The following is an 18,701-nucleotide window of genomic DNA, read 5'->3' as shown; positions in this document are numbered from 1 at the left end:
TTCAAATCACATTTCAAATTTATTAATTCAATAAGCTCATTAATAATGTCACTAATTAATTAATGGTATATTATCTGATTCAAGCAAAGAAATGCTACATACCTTGAAAAATAAGTCTTTAACTCCTTTGTGGGTTAATTTAGAATGCAATCTTCAGAGAAAATTTTTAAAGTTTTTTTTCCTCATCATTTTCAATTTAGTTTGGAAAGTAAGTATTTAGGCAGATAAAGTTCATGTCAGAAGATGATGGGAGAAAGAATAATAGGTAGAGAAAAAATAAGTAGTATTAGAAGGGAAAGAAAACCTCACACTCTTACTTTAGACTAAGGAAAATCTCTTTATAGACAAGCAACTTTATCATAGTTGCCTATACCTACTCTCCTTTCTCACAAAGAGGGAGAAAATACAGACAAAATTATGATGCCTTCAATTTTCCTTTGCTATTGAGAAAGACTGTTTTAAGTAGTTGCATACATGATTGGCAGTTTTCATTTCAGCTGATCACCTTAGCAGACCCTTAAAGGCAGGCACTTTCCTTTAAACTTCTGGGTGGCGTTTGCAAAAGGAGAGTTCAACTGCAAGTTTATAACCTTACCTTGCAGCTTTTCTAGAAAGTAACTGGGCTTTATTTACACCTGCCTTCAAAAAATAAACACTCATGAAGCTTTGATGGCAATAAACCAGAAGGAATCAATAATTTACGTATCACCAGAGGAGGCCATGAAGAAGCAAAAGCAGCAGAAATGATTGACTATTTTGCAGATTACTGTATTTTTACATGTATTGAACACCCCATATTTTGATTGAATTTAGCTGATTCTGCATTTACCTTCAGTTGCATATTACTCAAGACAAGCACAATGTTTCTTGAAAAAAAGAAAACTGAAAGGAAAATTGAATAAAGCATAAAAGAATTTATTCATGCTGAGTCGTTCTCTTACCAGGAAAATTTCCAATTCTTGTGAATTAATTTCTTTGATCATTATAAACAACCGGATAAAATAGCACAATTTCCCACCCTGCAAGAATGTAAATATGGACATTTAATTTCTCCCTGCTGCTCTTTAAATAATGAGTTTTTTTTTTTTTTCACAAATATGCTTGCAGAGAGTTATTCAGCTAGGAAGCTATAGCTGTCTTAGGATCAGTGTTGGGAAAGTAGCTCCTGCTTTGCAGAACATTCAGATCCCCTGTCCTCCTTCAGCGGACTTACTGTTCACATTATCTTTTATTTCCCATGCATAATCAGCTTCATTTTCATACCCTTAATGGAGGTTTTCCTAACTGTGAATCTATCCATCTCAGCAGAAGCAGGGACCACGTCTCTTTTACATATTGAAATTCATGTTCAGTTATATGTTAACTTTAACCCCAAAATTTATTTAGACTATTTTTTTAAATAACCATTGTGAATCCAGACACCATTATCTGTATCCAGTTATTTTTTTATTGCTTTTGTTTTTTAAATACATGACAGCGGAATGCATCACAATTCTTATTACTCGTATAGAATACAATTTTTCATATCTCTATTTGTTTATAAAGTATGTTCACACCAATTCATGTCTTCATACATGTACTTTGGATAATGATGTCCATCATATTCCACCATCATTGCTAACCCCCTGCTCCCTCTCTTTCCCTCCCACCCCTCTGCCTTACAAAAACTCTCAATGAAATTTATAACATCAATGGATATTGTACATGAAAAGTAATATTATTAAAATATTCTTTCTCTTCCTGCCTAAATGATTTTCTTATAGGAAAGATGCTCAAGGTTACTTAGTTGTTAAATTTAGGAGAAAATGAATGTGTAAGTCAATTAAACTTTTGAGAGAAAGCTTGCGTGCTAGAGAGAAGGCATGAATTAATATATGAATATAGCAAGGGTAGTAGGATGCTTTGTCTTATTGCAGTTACAAAATTGAGGTCCACAGCAGGAGTTTATTCAAGTAGAATTCAGATTTTGCAATAGAGACTGAAACTTCCAGAGTACTTACTCCTGCTGGGATATACATTATGGGAATGAGATTCAAATGAGAAATTATTTGTAGACAATCTGAATACTAATGAAAGGCAGAATTAAGTATGCTTCTGTCAATTCCTTTTTGAAAAGATTGGAGGTAGGAGTTGGAGAGGCTTCTGGCAAAAAGAAGATGATAAGCCTCTGAGGGGAAAATTTTTTTCATAGAGAAGAGTGGACTGACCTCTAAAGCCAGTCAAGGGAAACTTCTGAGAATTCCAACCTTGTTTCTGCCCACTGACTCCGGTTGAAGTCCATGTGAGTAGCAGTCCATGCAGCTGTGCTTCTGCATTGTTTGCTTGGTTCCAAAGCCCTGGACTGGAGAACAGTTGCAGCTCACTCTGCTGGGCCCAGTCAGACTGGCTGGGCACTGGAACAAGTAGCTGATACAGTTTAGTAGGCTGTTCCTTTCTTCCTATCCTGGAGGCCCAACGTTATCCAGAACTGGAATGGAACAAGGTGTCTTCTTGTTTGGTTGTTGTTATTTTCAGGGCCTTGCTAAGACAATCCACTAATTTTCAGAATATTACAAATGGTGTATATGTTGGAAAGTTTGATTCCATCTCTTCAATTTCAGAAGGAGCTTTGTTTCAAGCTTACTCAACTCTCATGGTGAGTGAGTTTTTGAACTTGTACATTTCTCTTAATTTTGGATTTTTTATAAGTAACATTGCCAGGTGGCATTGCTGGAAACATTGTAGTGGGGAAAAAATAAACAGGTTAGGAATAAATCATTAGACTTTTTTCCTCTCTTCAGTGAGACTTAAAAGACTTTGATGAATTGGTAAAAGGTGTAAAGAAAATACTGGAAAGCATAAGGTGAAAGGAGTACATGCAAAATTCTGATTATGAAATACTTTAGGCATTCTTAAACCTAAATCTCCAGGGCTATTTAACATAAATACTTTTATTTTCTGAAGTAGATACTTTGTATTAACCCTCTTGGCTACAGAAAACAATCATAATACCTTCCCCCCAATTACAAAGATCCTGTATTTATATTTATATCTGTGAATGATGCAAAGTAGATATTTTGTAATATTATTTCAATCAGATTTCACCATATGCTGTGTTTCACTGCAGCCAAAATCAAAACCAAAACAAAAATTGAATTTGGTGAATTAGTGATTATAATAGAAGTGAAATTAACAACAAAAAAATGTTTCTATATGGAAAGGCTATAAAGTTTTCCAATGTAGAGACATCTAATAGGATTACCTATTTGTGTTGTTACTCATAAATCAGTGACTTTATCAGATCTATGTTAAATTTGCTAAACAGAGCTATGACTCCTCTGTAGAACAAGCACGCCAAGTTGTTTATTCGTGTTTGATAGTGTGTTGCTTCTTAACATTTAAGCAAGTGGTATCTGCAACTGCTGACAAAAGCCTGCTTGCCATCAGGTTTGTGATTATGGTTTTATGCCCCACCTATTTCTTCTACCCACAAGACAGCCTGAGATGGTAGTGATGGCCTCAGGGGTGCCACGCAGCAGGATTACTCCAGAAGGTCTCACTCATTCCCGTTCAACTTGCAGCATATTGAGTGTTTAGAGGAGGTGGAAACAAGAGAGCTCTCTATTACATGCACAGAACAAGATCACATCTGTTTGACTATAAACAGAAGGCTCCAGAGTTCTTCTATGTTAAGTCTTCATCTCAATTGGACTGGGTACACTATGGATTTCCTGGGTATTATTTCAGTTTTCATAATTAAGAATAGATATCTTCTCAGTTACCTGTACATTCAGCTCTCTCATTTAATACATAATGGGTCTGGTGCTTTTATTCTCTTGCCTGAATATCTTACCATGTAGGAGTCAGATAGGGTATCTTCATATTTTGAAGACCTTAACTATATTCAGTGGATGTCTGATGTATTCCCTGAAATGCTATAAAGAATGTTTTTGAGAGTTTTCTATTCCCCTCTCAGCTAATCAATGACCTGGATATGTCATATGCAATCTTTTTTTAAACTTCATTCCAATTGCTTTATCTCTCATAGACTTCATTTTTAAATTGTATCAGTAGATAATAGTCTACTACCATGCTTCATTTTCTCCTTCAGCATGTACTAAGTAGCTATGATGTTCCAGGTTCACAGTACTGTACAAGGTGCAGTATTCCTTTCAAGGATCCAATAAACTAGTAAGGAAGGGCAGAAAAGAAAATAGGCAGGGCATAGTGAAAATTAGACATATATGAGTGTTATCAGCATTTCTCTTCCCTGACTGCTAAAGAATATCCTGGATTGTGAAAATCAGTGACAGAGAATGGGAGAGCAGTGTCTGTTTGGGCAATCTCTGATGACTTCATGGCTGTGGCATGTCTGGTGCCTGGGAAAGTTTCTGTGCAAAAGTGCAGGATGCCTAGTTGCTATGGTAATACCATCCATGAGGAGGTTCTGTGATGGAGTCTTATCAGCAAGGAAAAAAAAAACTCACTTGCTAGATAACCACAATGTTTCACCAGCTCTGCTGCTCCTGAGCCTACCTGCATAAGAGTAACTTTAAACAATGGACTTTCTTGAGAGCTACACAAAGCTCTTAACATTGCTCATTACAACTGTAGAATGTAACTGAGGAATAAGCTGTATAATGTTGCTAACTCCATAACTTTCATGTATACAAAGAATAATGCTTGCATAGTCTTTAATCTGATTGATGAGACATATATAATAAAGATTGCTGGAGTAATTCTTTAGACCTGCTTCTCCATCAGAGAGCAGTGCTCTACCCAATCCCAGCCATTATCTTAAAAATCTGCAACATGAGTCTTTATTTTTCTAATCTCCCATCACCCCCTCGCCAGAACCTGCTAGTTTGGATGTGCTGCTTGTAGCACTGGATTTGATACCTAATTTTCAGTTTCTTCCTCTGAATTCTTTCAACTACCTTGAGAGAAAAACTGCCAGGGAGGAAGGGAAATAAGAGTAAAGGAGAAAAGAGTAACTTGTAACTCTTTTGTGGAAATTGTGGACTGATCATAGGCATGTCCTCTGTCTTGTTGGAGGCCCCATTAAAAGAGAAGTTAGATGTGAAAGAAAGAGTAAACTTACAATAAAGATGCATGGAACCAGGAACTGAGAGTTTTAAACAAAGAAGGTGCAAGTTGAATGGGACATTTCTGTTGACCAATAAAATACAGTGATGGAATCCCAGCCATAACACATGGTGAGGATTAGTAGAAAAGGTCAGATGACTTACAAGGTAGAACATTAGAGAGATCACAAGGTCAGAGGAAGGAGCAGGAGAAAGTCTGGCTAACCACCTCTGAACCTCTGAGTAGAACTTATGGGGTTTGACCGTTGAATGTGTCTCCAGCATTTTCCTCACTTCCCCTTCAAGGAAACCAGAGAGGCTGTCTTCTTATGTCACCAACTTGCCTGTGCCTGAGAAATGAGCAAGCGGACAGAGAGGTTATCTTGCTCTTCCCTCTCTCCTTTAAGACAGGCATGTATATTAGATGGACACATAGGATTGGCCCCATAACAATATGTGCATTCATTTCATGAAACACCTTAAAACACTGTAATAATTGAAGTAAATCCTAATAGGTTGCAATGGAAGACCATTTATTTTTCTTCTTTAAAATGGTCTGATCATCAGAGATGCTGCTGTTGCTGCTGCTGCTGCTGCTGCTACTGCTGCTTCTGCTGCTGCTACTGCTGCTGCTGTTGCTGCTGTTGCTGCTACTACTACTACTACTGATAAATGAATAGAATGGCATCACTGAATATTTGTTACTCTGGAGGAGAGAGCGAGCTTAGATTTAATTGACACTGCATGTCTATCTCTTCTTCCATTGCCTTTTATCAAGATGTAGAAATCCAACACTTTGCCGTGTGGTTATAATTCTTTCACACTAAAATTTAGTCTATAAGCAAGAGTGTGTGTGAGATCTCTTAAGTTATTAAAACACTTTATGTGATAGTTTAACTCAATATCAAGTGCTTTAGTGAATATCACAGGAAGTAAAGAAAAACCCAAGTTACTATGGAAAATTTAGTAAGACCATAGACTTATAACAATAAATATTATTAAGTAAACAACAAATGTCAAAACTTGGGCTGCTGATTAATATGCATAATCATTTCAATATGTTTCAACACAACTTTGGTTACTGTAGTCGTGTTGATGTCTATGGGAGAGCACAGGGAATGCACTGGAGCTGGCCTAGTCTGTGGCACTCACACTTTAGTGTGCATCAACATCATAGCACCTAACACCTGTTAAAACAGGCATCGGGGTCCTATCCTCAGAATTTAAGATCCTGCATGTCTGGGCTGGGCACTAGGGGTTTGCATCTCAAGATTTTTTCATTTCAGGTTTCCATGTGTTGTTTTTGCTGCTGCTGGTCCAGGATCCATACTGGCTCAAAAAAAGGAGTAATATGATTTCTTGAAAGCAAAGGAAAACAAGTTAATTTTTTCCTTCCTTATTTGAAAGTCAATTCATTCTTAGCTTCTTGAAGCCAAAACCAATGTATTACTCTCCATTTCCCACCAGCGTCTACTAGAATACCTTGTACTTACTAGACAATGTATATTCAGTGGTAACCCACTCTCCATTGGTACTCTCTGTTGGTTCTACTGATGCCAGATTACAGTTTTCTAAATATTTCTGTTTAAGACAATTTCACCAACACAAAATTCTTTAATCCCAAAGAATTTCTTAAAGAGGTCATATCTTGGATGCCATGGAACATTTATACTTTCTCTGGTTTGGGGATGACTGGTTGTTGTATTTGAAGAAAAATAAAATTTAACTATTAAATTATTTAAGTGTTGGTAAAAATAAAAATCTTAACTCCAAAAACTTATAGCTCATGAAAAAATCCAGTCAATTTTCATAACTAAACTCAATCTAAAATTTCATGTGAATTCACTGTAATATGTTTTTGTTCACTTATTCAACTGAAATTTATTGGACTCTTTTTATATGAATTATTTCTCCCTTAACCTTTGGGATCACATTATACTACTAATAGCACTTAACCAACATTATTGGGGGGAAAAAAACTTTTTTATATCCAGTTCCCACAGCAAATTATGTAGGCACCTTAGGTACATTAAGGAATATCTGTCTGAATTAGGCTTGGCATTGAAAATTTTTTTTGAAAATATTTTTATTGAAAATATCTTTTGAAAATAATTTGAGATTTCTAGTAAAGTAATAATATACAGAGCATATTGAAAATGGTTGTAGTTCCAAATGGATACATTAATGCACACTCTTGCTTCACCCTAAGACCATGACTCTGTCTTATATATATGTAAGGTAAATCTTACATATATATATATATCTTACATATGTATATATATATATATATATATATAGATAGATAGATAGATAGATCTTACATATATATAAAACAGAGTCATGGTCTTAGAAGACTTTTCACTTGAGAGGGTGAAGCAAGAGTGTGCATTAATATATCTATTTGGAACTACAAACATTTGCAATATGCTATGTATATTATTACTTCACTAGAAATCGCAAATTATTTGAAAAAACAGACCCCAATCATATTGTGAACAAGCACTGTTTCATGAAATCTTGTAAAATATCCAATTTATAGTTATTGCTCAATAAGCCATTATTGAATTTAATGATATAATTCAATAATCATACAAAAGACTTCTGAGGACAGGGACTGTATCATATTCATATTCACATGTTTATATTTTGCACCTCCCAAAATGCTCTGCATATGGTTGAATTGTTGTATACCTGGAAGCTCCCAGGTGCATTAACCTATTAAATTCCAAGAGATTTGGGCTTTACACATGATTCATTAATTGAAAAAGAAGTAAAGGGAAAAAAGAAAAGAAAACAGAAAATAAAAAAAACTTCTTGGCTAACAATCATCTTCACATTGGAAGCTCTGCCCTAAGGTCTGTAAACTGTAGTGCTGCATTTAAGAAAAACAGCAGCAACAACAAAAACTAAAGAGAGCACTTATAGACCATTCTGATAATACAATAGTATGTGTTAAGATAAAATTATAGCTGGATAGGACCACCAAGAATTATGTCATATTAAATATATTGTTCCCATGAATTATAGATGCTTTTGCTGGTAAAATGATCCCATGAGTCTGCTGAGCCTCTGCAGTAAATCTGGTGATTCACCGAAAATTGGGCCTTGTTACGCTGGCAACGAAGAGAATGATTAAAAGCAAATAAGAACAAGACAAGGACTATTCACCAACCCCAACAACCAGAGGATTTGTGGATACTTAACATGAACTACTGAAATTTTCATTGGCTAATGTCCCTAGGAGAATCTTTCTCTACAGTCATGGTTCATTAGCTTTGGTAGCATTCTCTTCTCTGCTTAAGTTAAGGACAGGCAAGTGTGGAAGGAGTGATGACATTGAGGAATGTCTTGAAAAATTCTGCCTCAAAGTGCCAACTAAGCCAGGCAAAAACACATTTCTTAGATCCATGTAACTAAAAATTTTGCTGATGTGTGTTAACATAAAAGCTAGCAATATGTAATAGATGTGTTATAGTCTTCATCTTACCATGGAACCAAGGTCATATAAAATTTAGTATTTATAAATTATGGTGCTGAAAGAAGAATCAACTATCCCTATTGATTTAATATGATTTTATTTCCTGGAACTTGCTGGTGGAACTGCAGATAATCTAGTAACACAGCTTGGTTCTGTGAGTTGGTCTTTGGGAACTCTTTTTATCAAATAGTACTGATTCTCTGTGGTTTTATTCAGTGTGACCCATCAAATTCCTGATTGTATCATCTTGCAGTATGAAGCTTTCAGGGTGTGAATAGCCAGGAATAAATGAGAAGGAGCTATTTATGTTTGGTGAAAAGAAGGAAAGTAGGAACCTTGGCTACCTGGACATCACCACCTTTTCTATCATGTGAGGCTGACTCATTCTGAAACAACTCTGAATAGTAATATTGTTTAATGAATAATCTTGTTTAACATATATCATATATAGTAACCATTATACAGAATAATGCCATGAACTTCAAAATCTTCTTGCTTTGTTTTTTAATTCATTAGAAAAATCCACTCAGGAGAGGTTGAAAAAAAAATGGTAGACTAAACAAACTCATCTTATAGTAACTGCACTCTGAAATTGAATCAAAACAACAGTTCTGTTGTGGCATGATGAAGTAGAAAGGCTGTGGGAAAGCACCAGAACACACCAGAAAACCAGCAACCAGGAAACCATCAGAAATAATGGTTTTTCAAATAGAAAGAGCAACAGATACAGACTGTGGCAGAACCTGGTGAGCAAGGACTTACTGGGGAGGGGAAGCTCCTTTATGATGACCTGAAAGAAAATTTCCCAGTGAATTTAAGAAAAACAGGCTCCACTGTCCATCAAATTTGCAACATAGATAAGAAAAATGCTTTGATTTTATGAAACGAGCTGGTATGCACAAGGGTTCCAGCACTTCTTAGTGGATCTAGTGAAAGGGATAAAGCAATGGCAGCTTAAAAGGGCTCTTTGTTTGGGCTTTCTAAGTGAGTAATTAGAAATCACTTTTATTATTTTATTTTTCTTTTTTCTCTATTTTTAAAATTTTGTTCATTGTTTTCCTGGTTTGCTTTCTTTTTGCATGCCCAAGACTCAGTGGACATTTATACTTGTTCATTGGATTGGGGGGCACCTAAACCATGAGTCAATCTGGGCACAGGAGTGCACTGTAACATGAACTTAGGGGAAGGTTTGGGTAGCAATGGGAGCCATGGCTGCTGGTCAGTTCTAGAGAGCAGAGACGAGCAAAATGTGCTTTTGTTTGAAATTTGTAATCTGAACTTTGTGATAATGAGCAAGGATAAAAGGGAGTAGAATTAAATTGGGTGAGGATTGGTTGGAAAACTGCTACCTATAGTATTCTACCATAGGCAAAACTAACTCCCTTATGCCCCAAAGTGTCTGGAGGCTCTGCTGACACAACCTGAACACTGAACACATCTCACAGACCTCCTCTCAGCTCTTGGACTGAGACTATCAGAATGAAGAGTGCAGTGTGGCACAATCTAGATTTAACCACAGTCTCCCTGGGTAAGAAGGCTTGACATCAGCTCAAGAGAGGGTTATATTCCCATCTCCACGTGTAAAAGCATGCCATGTTAAGGATAAATTTGGCTCTAAAATGGACAACCCTCCCCCCAATATGTGCTGTCAGACAAAGAGGGTCTGCTCAGCATACCCCCTAACACATTGGCTGTTTTGGGTCAGAGCTGGGAGCAAATAGCCTTATAATCATCTCTCACAACCATCCTCATCATTGGGGGATTGTAAAATTGAAACTCTGGAAAAAAGTGTTTTCAATTAAGAAAATGTCAGAAAGGAGTAAATTGATTTTTTGACAAATTTTATTACATTAGCTCTCTTGTGTAAATTGTTTTGTAGTGTTTTCCCTCTTTATTTTTTTAACAGTTGTACCTAAATTTTAAGTATTTTTTCAATAAATAGAATTTTTGGATACATATTTTATTCTTTCTCCTCTCTATTTATTTCCTTGCCCCTTCTCCCTTCTTCCTCTCATTTTATCTTCTGTTTTCCTCCCTCTTCACCATTTCTCTCTCTTTTTTCTCCCTTCCTTCTTTCTTCCCATTTTTCCTTTCTTCCTTCCTTCCCCTTCATCCAAGGCAATTTAATGTTAGGTATGCTAACATTAATGCCTATTATATATTATTTTATATATTATTTATCACTCACTTTCTTATTGGTTAATAGAGTTGTAGAGATCATCAGTAATAAGTTTTAAAACACAGGTTGATAGATGGTTTGCTATTCAGTTACCACTTTTATTGGCAGCTATTTTCTCCTCTCAAAGCAGTAGACTACACAGATTGGATGTTTGGTGCTAAAATATACCCCCAGCTCAGGACCTGATTGCAAAGACATTGCTGCTCACTAAAAGACACTCAAATAGTAGAAAACAGATGCCCAAACATAGAACACAAAGAAACAACCTAATAAAGTGAGTCCAAAAATCAACCCACAGGTATTGAAGTAGAGAAAATCCTACACAGAAAATTTTAAAAGTTAATTGTTAAAGTAAATAGGAGAAATACAGGATGTGAAAGAATATTTCACAAATTAGAGAGAGTCTGAAAAAGAACTAAACATATTTAAAATGAAAGGCTCGATAAATCAAATAAAATATTCATTTGATAGTCTTCCCAATAGATTAGATCAAATAGAAGAACAGAATCTCAGAACTTGAAGACCAAGGAGCTAGCCTTGCACATTTAAACACTATTTTTTTTAAAAGAAATTATGATCATAATATATAAGGACAATGGGACAACATTAAGAGACCAAACTTGAGACTCAGTGGCATTGAGGAAGGAGCGAAAATATAAGATAATGTAATTGATCACCCATTTAGTGAAATTAAAAAAACACCAAGTACAGATCCCCCCCCCAAAAAAAAAGGAATTTTATGCTGGGCATGGTGATACATGCCTGTAATCCCAGTAGCTTGGGAGGCTGAGGCATGAGGATCACAAGTTCAAAGCCAGCCTCAGCAAAAGCAAAGCACTAGACAACTGAGTGAGACCCTGTCTCTAAATAAAATACAAAATAGGGTTGGAGATGTGGCTCAGTGGATGAGTGCCCTTGAATTCAATACTTGGTACCTCCCCCAATTTTTTTTTAAAGAACAAGTGATGCTCGGTCACATTTAGAAGCAAATCAGTCAGAATAGCACCAAATTTCTCAGCTAGATTGCTGTATCCAGCAAAGCTATCCTTCTTGATTGAGGAAGAAATACAAAGTTATCAAAACAATCATTAACTAAAAGAATTGATGACTACCAATTCCAATTACAGGAGATACTTAAAGGAATACTAAATACAGAAGGAAAAATAAAAACAACTATAAGTCAACTTGGAAAGAAATAAATCTCATTTATAAACAGATAAAGAAATGAAAATTAGGAGCAAGTTAAACATTAGAATAAAAATAAATGACAGGAAGTATACACACTTCTTTATATAAGACTGAGTGTAAATAGACTCAATTCTCCAATTAAAATACATAAAGTGGCAGATTGGATTTAAAATAAAAACAATTATATGATTCCTACAAGAAATATTTCAGTCAGACATTCACAGACTGAAAGTAAAAGGATGGAAAATAATATTCTATGCAAATAGAACCCCCAAACAAGCAGAAGTAGCTACTTTAATACCAAACAAAGCAGATATGGAGCCAAAACTAATAAGAAGAGACAAAGAAGTTCACTAAACATTGCTAAAGGGAACAATCCAACAAGAAGATACAACAATATTAAATGTTAATGTGCCAAACATTGGTGCACCTAACTATGTAAATCAAACACTACTCACACAAGGACACATATAGACTCCAATATGACAATAGTGGGTGATATTAATCCAGTTATTTAGACAATATCAACAAAGATACTGCAGGGTCAACTCATACTATAAATCAAACTGTCTTAACAGACATGTTTAGAATAGTTCATCCAATAAATTTATTATACTTTCTTTTCATCTGCTTATGAAACTTTCTCCAAAAGAGATCATCATATTTTAGGCTATGAAGCAAGTCTTCAGAAATACAGAAAATTGAAGTAATTACTTATGATCTTATCAGTTGAAAGTTGATGGGTTGAAACTAGAAATCAACATCAGAATACACAAGTAAATGTCTAGAACTCATAATTAAATTCAGCAAAGTAGCAGGATACAAAGTAAATACCCATAAATTAATTGCATCCCTATACTCCAATGATGAATCACCTGAAACAAAAATTAAAAAAAACCTTCCCATTCACGATAGCCTCCAAATACATAAATAAATACATAAATAACATAGGAATAAATATAGCAAAGAGATGAAGAATCTCTACAATGAAAACTGTGAAACAGAAAAGAAAGAAATTGAGGAAGACCTTAGGAAATGGAAAAATCTCCAATGTTCTTGGATAGGCAGAATGGAATATTGTCAAAATGGCCAACTATTAAAAGCACTATCTAGGTTCAATGCAATTCCCATTAAAAGTCTAATAATGTTTATCATGGAAATACCAAAGGCAGTCATGAAATTCATTTGGAAAAATAAGAGGCCCAGAATAGCTAACGTGATCCTTTGTGAGAACTACAAAGCAGGAGGCATAACTCTACCAGAACTTAAATTATGCTATAAAGCTATGTAACAAAAGCAACATAGTATTGGCACTGAAATAAGCAACACCAATGGAACTGAATAGAAAATACAGAGATAAACCCACATAAGTACAGTTAGCTCTTTCTAGATGAAGGCAGCAAAAACATACACTGGAAAAAAAAGATAGCCTCTTCAACAAACAGTGCTGGTAAAACTGGAAATCTATGTGTAACAGAATGAAAGTTAACCCCTGTTTCTCACTGTGCACAAAAATGAACTCCAAGTAGATCAAAGACCTAGGAATTAGACCAGAAACCTTGCACCTGCTAGAGGAAAAGGTAGGCCCAACACTTCAACATATTAGCGCAGAACCGACTTCCTGAACAAGACTCCTAAAGCACAAGAAATAAAATAAAAAGTCAATATATGGAGTGGCATCAAACTAAAAAGCTTCTTCACAGCAAAGGAAACATTCAAAAGCATTAAGAGAGAACCTACAGAATGGGAGAAAATCTTGGCTACCTGCATCTCAGATAAGGCATTAATTTCCAGGATATACAAAAAATTCAAAAGGTTTAATATAAAAAATCAATAAATGGGCAAAGTACTGAACAGAACCTTCTGAAAAGAAGAAATACAAATGATGAACAAATATATGAAAGAATGTTCAACATCTCTAGCAGTTAGAGAAATACAAATTAAAAACACACTGAGATTCCTTCTCACTCCAATCAGAATGGCAAGTATAAAGAATACAAGTAAAATGAATGTTGTTGAGGGTGTGGGGAAAAGAGTATGCTCATACATTTTTGTTGGGACTACAAATTGGTACAATGCCTCTGGGAAGCAGTATGGAGATTCTTCAAAAAACTAGGAATAGAACCATCATCTGACCCAGTTATCCCACTCTCTGGCATGTATCTTAAGGAGTTAAAATCAGCACACTATAGTGATAGCCACATCAATGTTTATGGCAGCACAGCAATTCACAATAGCTATGGAACCAACATAGATGCCCATCAACAGATGAATGTATACAGAAATTTTGGTGATGTACACAATGGAATATCACTTAGCCATAAAGAAAAATGATTTTATAAAATTTTCCAGTAAATGGGTAGATTTGGAGAATATCATGCTAAGTGAAATAAGCTAATCCCAAACAACCAAAGGTCAAATGTTTTCACTGATATGTGGAAGCTAAACCACAGTAAAGGTGGGGGAGAGGAAGAAGAAAAATTTAGTAGATTACACAAAGGGGAACAAAAAGAAGGAAGAGGAGATAGGAATAGAAAAGACAGTAGAATAACTCTAATGTAATTTTCTTAAGTACACATATGAAAGTACCTAAGTGATTCCCACCATTTTGCCCATCCACAAGAATGAGTCCTAACTGGAACAAGATATATTCCATGCTTGTATAATTTTATCATAATAGATTCTTCTATCATGTACAACTAAGAAGAACCAATGACATTTAAAAAAAGAAAATTAAAAGAAATTATGTAAACACATAGAGATTGAATAATGCACTTAGGAATGATGAGGAAAGCCTAAAGGAAATCAGAAGAGAAATATTTTTAAATTCTTGGAATCAAAATAAAACATACTAAAATGTCTGGGAGTAAAGACAGTTCTAAGAGGAAAGTTTATAGCTGAGTGCAAACAAAACAAAACAGGAAAACTCAGAAAAATTCCAAATAAATAATCTAATGATGTATCTCAAGGCCTTAGAAAAATAAACAAAAATACATCCCATACCCAGTGTAAAGAAAGAAATAATAATGATCACAGATGAAATTAATTAAATAGAGAATATAAGGACAATAAAATAATTAATGGAATAAGGGTTTATTCTTTGAGAATTAACAAGAAGGGTTTATCCTTTGAGAATTTCAATGGTCCAAAATTTAAAGGGACCTTTACCATATGAACCAAAACAAAGAGAAAAGACTCAAATTAAAAAACAAATTAGAAACAAAAAAAGTAAATAATACAACAAAACACCATTGAAATCCAGAAAATCATTAGGGACTAATTTGAAAATTTATATTTCAATAAATTAGAAAATCTAGAAGAAAAATACAGAAATTTCTAGATATATCTGACCTACCAAAATTGAACCAAAAAGATAATCTAAACAGACCAACAGCCAGCCATGAAATTGAAGCAGTAATAAAATGTCCCTCAACAAAGAAAAGCCCAGCACCAGATGGATTCACAGCAGAATTCTACCAAAGCTTTAAAGAAAATTTAAAATAAATAATTTAAAATTATTTCAGGAAATAGAAAGGGAGGGAACAATTTCAAACTCATTCTGTGAAACTAGTATAACCCTGACATAAAAATTTGATAAGTATACTTCGAGGAAAGAAAACTGCAGACCAATATCTTTGATGAACACAGACGTAAAAATCCTTAATAAAATATTAGCAAATGGAATTCAACAGAACATTAAAAAGTTATATATCATGATCAAGTTTGTTTCATTATAAGGATAGAGTTTGTTTAACAAGGGTTCTGGGTAAACTGGGTATCCATATGGAAAAGATTGAAAATGGATCCATATCACTCACAGTGTATAAGTCAACTCTAAACAGATTGCAGTCCATGGAATAAGATCAGAAAACTTTGAAACTATTAGAAAATAACACAGGGAAATTACTCCAGCATTTAGGCATAGATAGCCAATTTCTCAGCTCAGGAAATAATACTAATATTTCCTATAGCTCAGGAAATAATACCAAGAATCAATAAATGAGATGGCATTAGATTGAAAAACTTATGCACAGCAGAGGCAATATTTATTGGTATGAAGAAAGAACTCACAAAATGAGAGAGAAAATCTTTTCCAGTTACTCTTCTGATAGAGGGTTAATATCTAGAACATATAAAGGACTGAAAAGAAAAAAATCTTGACACCACACAAATGAAAACCAACAACTCAGTCCATTAATGGGCAAATGAATTAAACAGACATTTCTCAAGAGAAGTAATACAAGTGGCCAACAATTATATGAAAATATGTTCAACATTCCTAACCATCAGGGAAATGAAAACTCCTGAGATTTCATCTTACTCCAGTGATAGTGTTAATTATCAAGAACACAAACAATAGTATGCTGGTGAGGTGTAGAAGAAGAAGGATAAGAGTAAAATGTGGAAGTGAGAGGTATCTCATGAAAATGGAAGACCAGTAAGTTTGAGGAAGGGGATCTGGGAGGGAGAAGCAGAGGGCACGAGGAGATACCAGGGAATGAAACTGACAAAGCATGTTTTGTGGTTGATTAAATACACCACAATGAAATCCACCATTGTGTACATTAGGCACCAATAAAAAATAAAAAGGAAAACTGTTCAGTTAAATTTTGATACATAGTATTTGCACATATTTATGAGACACAATGTGATGTTTTACTTCATGTATGACTTTTCTTAATTCTGAAACATATTTCATAAAGGGACTTTTACAACATATGAGTTATAGAAACCAATAGGATAAACTGGGTCATTGCAAGTAGCCTCAAGTCTATATAAATACCAAAGATTGACAGCAGTTTGAATAAATACTATGATATAAAATTGAAGATATAGAGTGTATTTCAAATGCATGTGAATATTTTCATTAATAAAATACAAATAATTTTAAACACACTTTCTGATAATTATATATATTTTTAAATTTAATATACGAGGTACAACTTTTTTACCATGTGGAATCTTGAAGAACATATTTTATGTTAAGAAAATTTTTTATACTCTGAAATTCTGTACATTGAGGATAAGGTATAATTTTCAGAAAATGGTATGCTTCCTGCCATTGCCTCCTCTTATACCCATAGCAGATGTTGACTGTTTTTCTGTTGACCTCTAATTCAGTTTTGGGATCCTTTTCTATACATGCTTCAGGTGGCCATGATCAATTGATTGGTGAAGGAATTAAAATTCAAGTTATTTTTTCTTGTCAGCTTTGGTATTATTATCTCAAAAGGATCAAACCCAGCATCTGAGATCCAAAGATATACCCACAAACTCATACTCCAACGCAAAACTGGTACATTATAAATCATGTTTCTTTAAAAATTCAAAAACTACTCAGCAGAATGTATAATAAAGGGAAAGTGATCTGGGATATTTTATCTTTTCTATCTAACTTGGAACTATGAGTTTAATTACCACCCAATATTGGTAATTAGATGATATTTAAAACAACTACTGTAAGGTCATCCATTGATTTGAAGTGGGAAGAAAATAAAGTAATATTGGATGTCTTTTATTTATTTATTTATTTTCACCTCACAACAACTCTTATAGGAAGGAATAAACTTCATCTTTTTTTTTTTTTTACTGTTAAGGTGATTGAGAGCCTGGAAGATTAAATCATTTGCCCAAATCATTGGGTCCTTAAATAGAAGAACCACCATTCAAACAAATTTGTAGCTTTCTAAAAACATGATGTTTATTTTATGGAACTGAAAGGTTTAATTTGGTTTGCTTGTACTCAAGATGTTTCCTAAATTGAATCAGCAGATTCTGAATAAGTAGGTGCATAGATTAGGACATCTAGCTTGGTTTCACTATGTTTTTGGAATCATAGTTTTGGCTACATTTTTGTGTTACAGCCAGAAGTCAAGGAACTGAACTCTCCATTATTGTAAAAGAAAAAATGGTGGGGTGGAGGGGAGCTGTTAATATGATGCCAGGTATATAAAACTAATGCTCAACACAGAGCCATTTTATTTGCTGAGTATGGCTGGCTATTTCTGCCTTATGCACTTCTTAAATATAGGATTGTTTTACCAATGTATACAAAATTACCTCTTGGAAGAAATTAAATATTTAATACAGGTATAATGAAAATATTGATACATGGACATACACAGCCTTCTGTTTATTTAGGTCTTCATTAATTTCTCTCAGCAATGATTCATAGTTTTCTGTGTCAACTTTTTGTAGTTGTGTAGTTAAATAGATCTCTAGATACTTAACAGGGTTTTAATGACATTATAGTGTATCTCTTAAATTTTATTTTCAAATTGATTTTAATTGTTTAAAGATACAATACTTTTATATCAGACTTTACATCCAGAATAATTGCTGAGTTTACCTATTAATTCTAGATAGTAAATTATTTTGAATTTTACAAACATAAAATCACATAATTTGTGAAGAATGGTATGTTTATAAGTTTTATCCTTTTTAAAACATTTATTTTTTAGTTGTAGGTGGACACAATACCTTTATTTTACTTTTATGTGGTACTAAGGATAGAACCCAGAGCCTCACACATGCTAGGCAAGCACTCTACTTCTGAGCCACAACTCCAGCCCAAGTTTTCTCCTTTTCTAGCTCATGTCATTACTGAGAATTTACAGTGTTTTTCCCCCCATTAGAGGAAATTGAATCCAGGGCCTTGAATATGCTAGGCAGCTACTCATTCACATGACAAGCTTTTTAAATTTTATTTTGAGTTAGAGTCTCACTAAGTTGTTCAGAAGGGCTTGGAGTTTACAGTACTCCTGTCTCAGTCTCTTGAGTAGCTGGGATTACA

The sequence above is a fragment of the Spermophilus citellus genome (assembly GCF_964194105.1).
Source record: "Spermophilus citellus genome assembly, chromosome: 1".
Lineage (NCBI taxonomy): Eukaryota > Metazoa > Chordata > Mammalia > Rodentia > Sciuridae > Spermophilus > Spermophilus citellus.
Note: the sequence above shows the minus strand (reverse complement) of the source record.